Raw genomic sequence first — 8,973 nt, 5'->3', positions numbered from 1 at the left:
AATAAAGAAACGAGAAACAAATAAATATTATTTACACTGGAGTCAATTTGTTTAACAGGTTTTTCTGTTTACAGACGGTATAATTATGAATGCATTCTGAAGGCCTACTACAGGTAAAGAATTGGACATTGTAGAAGACAGATGAGAGTTACCAAGAATAATGCATTTATTTGAACTACAATTCATATCCAATATATCAGAAGTGTTGACAAAATGTTCATTGTTTCTTAAGTCTTTTATATTTTTCTTTAATAACTTCAAACTCAAACCTATATTTTAATGACTTCAAATTTATATTTTATATTTAAATATTTGTAATATTATTAATCTTAATATCTACCTATATTTTAGGTAATTTTTAGTTCTATATTCTAATTTGTAAAAGCTTTATTAATTTATTTCTAATCTAGCATAAAATCTATTCGGTATTACAAAATAAATAGTCTTTACATTTCAATATCATTCTTTATCTTGGCATATTCTTCTGTTAACTGACAAGCAATAATTGTATATTCTTATCATGTACATGTTGTTTTGAAATGGGCTTACACTGTGAAATAGCTAAGTCAAGCTAATTAACATATGCATTACTTCACATATTTTTCTTTTTTATGTGGTGAAATACTTGAAACCTACTCTCCTGGCAATTTTCAATAATGTAATACATTATTATTAACTATAATCTCCTTATTGTACAAAATATCTCTTCAACTTGTTCTAACTGAAATTTCATATCCTTTGACCAACATCTCAATTTCCTCCCCTGCCCTTCGCTCCTGTAACCAACCACTCTACTCTCTACTTCGATGAGTTCAACTAGTTTAGATTCCACATGTGAGATCACACAGTATTGGTCTTGCTGAGTGGAACTTATTTTATTAACAAATGTCATATGTCATCTAGGTTCCTTGTCACAGATGACAACATTTCCTTGAAGTCTGAATAATATTTCAGTATGTGTGTGTGTGTGTTTGATGTGGGGGAGTGTAGCTACATTTTCTTCATTCATCCATTGATGGACACATAGATCAATTCCACATCTTCACTATTGTAAATAATGCTACAATAAATACAGGAGTGCAGGTATCTCATCTATATAATTGATTTTATTTCCTTTGTATATATACATAGTAGTGAGGTTGCCAATTATATGGTAGTTTTATTTTTGATTTTTGGGGAACCTTCATACTGTTTTCCAAAATGGCTATACTAATTCACAATCCCACTAACAGTACACAAGGGTAAACTTTGCTCTACGTCCTCACCAACACTTGTTATCTTTCTTCTTTTTGATATTAGCCATTCTAACAGGTATCCCATGGTTTTTATTTGCATTTCCTGATGACTAATAATGTTGAGCATTTTTTCCTATACCCGTTGGCCAGTTGTATGTCATCTTTATAGTATTGCCTATTCATATACTTTGCCCATATTTTAATAAGGTTATTTGGTTTCTTTCCATCGAGTTGTTTGCGTTTCTTATATATTTTGGATATTAAGCCCTAGATGTATTGTTTGCAAATATTTTCTCCAATTCCGTAGGTTGTCCCTTTATTCTGTTGACTATTTCCTTTGCTATGCAGAAGCTTTTAAGTTTAATGTAATTAAATTTGTCTATCTTTGCTTTTGCTGCCTGTGCTTTTAGGCTTATATATTTAAAAAAAAAAAAAATCACTGCCCACACAAATGTAATGGAGCTTTCTTATGTTTTCTTCTAGTAGTTTTACATTTGTATGTCTTATATTTAAGTGTTTAATTTATTTCGAGTTGACTTTTGTATATGGAGTGAGATAAGAATCTAATTTCATTTTTTTTTTGTATTTAGATATCCGTTTGTCCCAATACTATTTATTAAAGAGACTATTCTTTCCCAAAGTGTGCTCTTGGAAACTTTGTCAAAAATCAATTTACTGTAGATACATAGATTTATATCTGGGCTCTTTATTCTGTTCAATCTGTCTATGTGTCTGTTATCCTGCTGCTTTTATTACTTTATTACTGTAGCGTTTATTACTATAGCTTTTATTACTACAACTTTGTAGTATATTTTGAAATCAAATATTGTGATGCCTCCAGTTTTGTTCTTATTGCTCAAGATTGCTTTATTAAGTTTTTTCTTGTTTTACACAAATTTTAGGATGTATTTTCTTTTTCTGTGAAGAATGCCTTTGGTTGGGAGACCAAGGTGGGTAGATCACAAGGTCAGGAAATCAAGACTATCCTGGCTAACACAGTGAAACTCTATCTCTACCAAAAATACAAAAAAATTAGCCGGGCGTGGTGGCGGGTGCCTGTAGTCCCACCTAGTTGGAAGGCTGAGGCAGGAGAAAGGCCTGAACCCAGGATGTGGAGCTTGCAGTGAGCTGAGAGCGCGCCTGCACCATAACCTGGGTGACAGAGCCAAACTCTGTCTCAGGGAAAAAAAAAAAAGAATGCCATTGGAATTTTGATAGGAATTGCATTGAATCTGCATATTGCTTTGGGTAGTGTGGACATTTTAACAATATCGATTCTCCCAATCCTTGAATATTGGAAATATTTTCATTTATTAGTGTATTCTTTAAGACTTTTTATCAATGTTTTATAGTCTTCCATGGTTAAATTTATTCCTAAATATTTAATGTTTAGATACTGTTATAAATGTGATTTTTTTTCTTGACATGTTATACACCTAGGAATTTTTATTACATCTTGAAAATTGTGTATTTTCCAATGTTGAGTATATGGATTTTTTGTGGTCCTTGTTATTTGTGGTTCAGCTAAAAACTTTTATACCTTGTTTTTAAACTTTATTAGTGCAAGCCTAGTTTTCTCCTTTAGTAAGACAGAGTTTGTTTCTACTACTAAAGACTGTTTTTCATGTGGCCTTCTTGAATGCTCTGAGGGATCTTTGAAAGTCTTGTTAGAAATTTGAACAGTTCCCATATCTATGTGAACTCTGAGAGTTGCTCAGTTTAGGGTTTTGAGGGCATACTTTCTTCAACCACTTAGATTTTTCAGTTTACGTGTATAGCTCTCATTATTTAGCAAAGACTCAAAGAGTTTCCCTAGGCAGATTCTAAGGCCATTGTTCTGGGTAGTTACCTCTTCTTAAAAACTCTGTTCTGAAACTTCTAGCCTCTTCAGATTCTCTAAGTTCTATACTCTGTCACCTCAGCTCAGCAAGAAAACTGTCTTTGGTTTCGATTTTGCTCCCTGATCCATGATTCAGAATGAGTGTTTTTGAAATAATCTTGAATGATGAAAAATTTTATCTTACTTGTTTTATCTTTTCTTGAGTATTACAGACATATATTGCCTGGTGTCTCACGTTTAAGTTGTGTTAATTCACAAAATTTGTCAATCTTTCTAATTGTTTAAGATAAGAAGGTCAACACAGACTTTGTTACACCAGCATGGCTCGAAAAGAAGTCCTCAAAACTCAATTTTAATTTGAGTGGGAAAAAGGCTGTGATGAGAATTAATTGGAGCAAACCCGAACCTAATTAGGAAAGGATGGCAAAATAAAGAGGATGTATGAAGTAACAGAGAAATGTTAAATCACGCATTATCAATATTTAGCTTATCAACCTGGCTATCACAGTCTTCTAGGGTAAATATTCTCAGATTTACAAAGTGGATTAATGATAATTAACTTTATCATCTGATGTTTCACAAATCAGAATAAATTATTTTATTTAACAAACATTTAAACATTCAGTAAAACACAATTATCCCAACTGAATTATTTTCTCCAGCTTAATTGATCCAGTATTGAACTGTTTTAGAGTAGCTTTCATGTAAAACATTATTTTCAGAGTCCCTTTCATTATCATGTCTAGTAGATTTGCTGTTCCTTTATAGATTTTCCTTTGCAAAGCCATTTAACTTAATGGAATCCCATTGATGAGCTCAGAAGCAAACAAATTAGCTCATCAGTTTCTGGTAAGACCCAGGGTTGTGAATTAAATAAAAAAGTTAAATAAGACAAGTGTGTGATTGACTAACTTTCACATCAATCTTAAATAAGAGCCCATTATTCCTTTCTTAAATTAGGTGTCATTTTCTTGAGTAACTAGTGAAGAGATAAGGTAAAATATATACATGGTAATGCAGGTGTTATATTTGCAATTAAACATTACAATTTGTTTAAACTGAAAGTCAATGTATTAAAATTACTTGTGCATCTTTCAAAATGAATCATTTTTTAATTATATATCTAATTGAGATCTCCAGTCTAGAGTGTTAATCAATCCACATGACTTAAGAAGGATGTTCATTGATTTACGGTAAAGAAGGGGAACTCTCCATTTTCAGCTCTATTCAATTACTAAACAAAATAAAATATCAAGTGTAAGTCACTATCAGAAAAAATTAATCTGCATTTTCATGTTCGGGTTCAATAGATTAATTTTTTAAAATGTTCTATCAGATAGATATATTAATAACTTAGTTCATTATAACATTTAGTATTGGTTTTATTAAGTTTGTAATAGTCTCTACTGAATATTAATTATGAGACAATATTTAATGACAGAATATTTATGTTGTATGTATAACTTCTACAATTACAATCAAGCTATCCGATTTCAAATTATTTATTTTTAATTGCATTTGATTTGCAATTAAAAATTGGCAAATTACTTAAAATTTGTTGATTGTTTTATATATGTAAACAAGATAAATTAAAAGACTGTAAGCAAACATTTCAATTTAGGACCTTCAAAAATTTTATTCTCTTTGCATATTAGAGTCATGAAACTCCCTTCAGAATTGTAACAATAAATATGGATAAAATAAAAATCAGACATTTTGCTAACGGTGATGTAATAATTTGTGATGGATACTCTCTCTCGGTATATTCACGTTCTTCCTATCTTGATTAATTGATTTGACATTAGAATATGCTCATGTTTCTTCTATTGTTAAAACAAAACAGCATACCAGGAAATAAGCAGCCACTCAGAAAAATGAACAAGGAAAGACATTATTTAAAAACAAGTCACACCCATTTAGGATGCTATTTATGTACCTTGTCTTAGCAAAGGAAATGAATAATCATCAAGTTGTCTACTGAAAGTACAGTATTTTCATTCCTTTTGTTGAGCTATCCATGGGCACTATGCAATCTGGATAAATCATTTGGTTCTGAATCCTCCTTTCTTCCCTTCCTTCCTTTCCTCACTTCACTGGCTTCCTTCACTTCCTTTCATTAATTTCTCCTTCATTTTTATTATGTTTGGGAGTTTTATTCTGAAATTTCTCTTAGTCAGATACTGGGCTTCCAGAGCTAATTCAGTTATTTTGTTTACTATTTGCCATCATTTGATCATCATTTCTAATATCTAAGCTATATTTTCAAGACTGTCATTCAGTACTTTTCATTTTTTTAAAAAAAAAACTATGTATTTTATAATTTCCAAGAGTTCTTTCTTGGAGTACTTGCTGATCTTTTCATAGCATCTGTTCTTGTAACATGCAGTATCTTTTCTCTCAGCATTTGGTTTTCCTTTTAAGTTCTTGTCTGTTCACTGCATTGCCTCTGATCATGAGAGATCCATGTATCTGTCCGTTTGGTTTGATCTCCCTACTTGTCTGTAAAGAACATACAACATGGGAAAGTAAAAGTTTATTTTTCAATATTTACTTAAACAATATACATATACATATATGCATATGTGTATACCTACATATATACACACAGGGTCTGATGGTTAATATTGAGTGTCAACTTGATTGGATTGAAGGATGCAAAGTATTGTTCGTGGGTGTGTCTGTGAGGGTGTGGCCAATGGAGATTAAAATTTGAGTCAGTGGACTAGTTGAGGCGGACCCACCCTCAATCTGGGTGGGCATCATCTAACCAGCCACCAGCATGGCTAGAATAAAGCAGGCAGAGGAACATGGCAAGAGCAGACTTGCTGAGTCCTCCTGCCTTCATCTTCCTGCCCTCAAACATCAGACTCCAAGTTCTTCAGCTTTTGGACTCTTGAACTTACACTAGTGATTTGCCAGGGCATCTCAGGCCTTCAGCCACAGACTGAAGGCTGCACCACTGGCTTCCCTACTTTTGAGGTTTTGCGACTCAAACTGGCTTCCTTGCTTCTCAGCTTGCAGACAGCCTATTGTGGGACCTCACCTTGTGATTGTGTGAGTTTATCCGAATAAAACCATATATATATATATGTATGTATGTGTGTGTGTATATCTATCTATCTATCTATCTATATCTATATATATATATCTCCTATTAGCTCTTTCTAGAGAACCCTCACTAATACATAGGGTCAGGCAATATTCTAGGAACTAGGGAAACATTACGAAACAAAATAATTCAGGGGGCCTGTATGTACATAAACAGTGTTGTAAAGAGTGGGAAATTCTAATGAGAAAAAAAAAGGCAATACAAAGTAATTAGTTATAAGGCATTAATGTGTTGCCCCACAATAAGGTAACAATGGCAGAATTGACACAAGGGCCAAAATACAATTCCAAGGGCACAAAATACAATTAATGATAGTTGTTGTTGTTGTTGTTGTTGTTGTTGTTTTCCTAATTAGAAATACTCCCTGGCCAGGTTCCGTGGCTCATGCCTGTAATCCCAGCACTTCAGACAGCTGAGGTGGGTGGGTCACGAGGTCAGATTGAGATCATCCTGGCCAACATGGTGAAACCCTGTGTCTACTAAAAATCCCAAAATGAGCTAGGCATGGTGGCACATGTCTGTAGTCCCAGCTACTCAGGAGACTGGGGCAGGAGAATCGCTTGAACCAGGGAGTCGGAGGTTGCAGGGGCCGAGATCCCGCCACTACACTCCAGCCTGGCAACAAAGCGAGACTCTGTCTCAAAAGAAAAAGAAAAAAAAGAAAAAAAAGAAGAAGAAGAAAAGAAATAAAACCAAATATTCCCCAGAGAGAAACACTCCGATCACATACCAGAAAAGAATGAGCTTGCTTGGCTGCCCAAATTCTAGATGTCCAGTGGGCAAAGAGGCTTTCCTTTCTATGTGCACTCATAAGTCAAACTTCCCTCTACAGTACAGTGCTTCATTCCCAGCCCAGCTGCGTCTTGTTTCCACTTTTCCAGAATCTTTAGGGCGCTCATCTTTTTGCTGCGGTGGACTGGGTAAGAGCAGCGGTGGCTGAAAGAGTAGAAACTTCTCTTCATTTCAGTTCCTCCCTGAACACCCAGTTGTAGAGAAGCACATTTCCTCAGAGTCTGAGCATTTCAGAGGTTCTATTACATGCGGGCTGACTTGTTTTCCTTGTTATAGACATCTAGGTTTCAACTTTGCCTTGAAAAATCAGTTCCTACTCATGCACTGGTCTTGGTCTTGCTGTTTTCCAAAATTACCTTTTTCTTAGGGTGTTTTCTCCTTGTTTTCCATCTGTGGGGCTTATACCTTGTATTCATTCACTGTGGTTTGAGTGTATAGTGGGAGGGAGAATAGGTCAGTGTTCATGTTCCCTCTGTGTTATTTCCAAAGTGATTATTGTAGAATGCAAATCAGATCATTTTCTTTCCATGGAAAATCCTCTTTGGTTCCTTTTTGCATTGAAGATAAAGCTCAAGCTTCTAAAAATGGTTTTCAAAATCTTTTCAGGGTTGATACTAACAATAGTCATAATAATAGTAATTGCAGTAACATAATAATTATTATTTATATTATGATAGTGACATTTATTCATTACTATGTGCTAGGAACTGTATTATTTCATTTAGTCTTCAAAACAAACCATGAGGAAGGAATTTTGTTTTTTATCTCTTCTATCAGTTAAAGAAAAATAGTTTCTAGAAGTTACCCAACTTACCCATGGTAACACAAATGATTAACTCATCATTAAAATTAAATTTATTTATAAGACTCAATAGTTATGTGTTATTAGACTCAAGAGTGTTATTTGTTCCAAGACTCATGAAAGTATTCTAATGCTTTTCTACATGATTCTACAGCTGCTAGCATGATGTGATATGGTATGGTATAGTAGTATCATGTAGTATAGCATATAAAATGGATAAGATAGGCCAAGAAAGGAGGAACTCGGGTCAAATTCTGTGTGCAGTACAGTGTACTTGTAGTGTAGTGCTTCCCTATCTGACTTAACTCTCTTGTCATTTTTTCACTCTTTGAATTTTAACTCTATTCAACCTGAACTCTTTTCAGTTTCTCTATTTCCCCCCTAATTTTTCTCAAGGAAAGAAAAATCACACAATCTCAGATGCATGAAACTCCCCAGCACCTATACCCTTCCAGGAACTCTTTCATAAGTTTAATGTCCCAATTAGGAAAACATTTTATCTTTGTCAATCACTTAATCACAGCGTATTGCAATCACCTATGATATGCCCACATTTTCCTTAGATTTTATGCAAGTTTCATGAATTTATTTTCATGTATTTCCTCTTCATTACTATAGTTTCTTACTTCGCTCATCCTAATAAGTGTCCTATATTTCTCAGTAAGATTAAAATAACTATATTAGTTTCCCATTGCTGCTACAACAAATTGCCACAAACATAGTGGCTGAAAAGAGCACAGATTGTCTTACAGTGCTAAAAGTCAGAAGTTCAAAACTGGTTTCACTCAGCTCACTGCACATCTTAGCTGGAATGCGTTTCCTGCGGGAAGCTCCAGGTGAGAACCTGTTTTCTTGCTGTTTCCTGCTTCTTTCATTTCTTGGTCTGTCCTTTCACAGTCTTCAAAGCCTAGTCATGTCTTTCTTACATCAAATCACTCTGACACTTATTCTTCCACTTCCCCCTTTCTCATTTAAGCATCCCCATAATTATTTGGGGCCCGCTGAATAACCCAGAGTCATCTCCCTATTTTTTATTTTTGGGTCAGCTGGTTAGCAACCTTAATCTCATCTGACGCTCTAATTCCCCTTTCCCATGTAGCCTAACATAATGGGATTAGGAAGTGAACAGAGGTAAGGGATGGAATTTGGGAATTTTCTGCTTGCCATCATAAACAATATCAATTTGGTTACCTAT

This window comes from Mandrillus leucophaeus, unplaced genomic scaffold, assembly GCF_000951045.1.
Source record: "Mandrillus leucophaeus isolate KB7577 unplaced genomic scaffold, Mleu.le_1.0 Scaffold1472, whole genome shotgun sequence".
Lineage (NCBI taxonomy): Eukaryota > Metazoa > Chordata > Mammalia > Primates > Cercopithecidae > Mandrillus > Mandrillus leucophaeus.
This window is presented reverse-complemented; position numbering follows the sequence as displayed.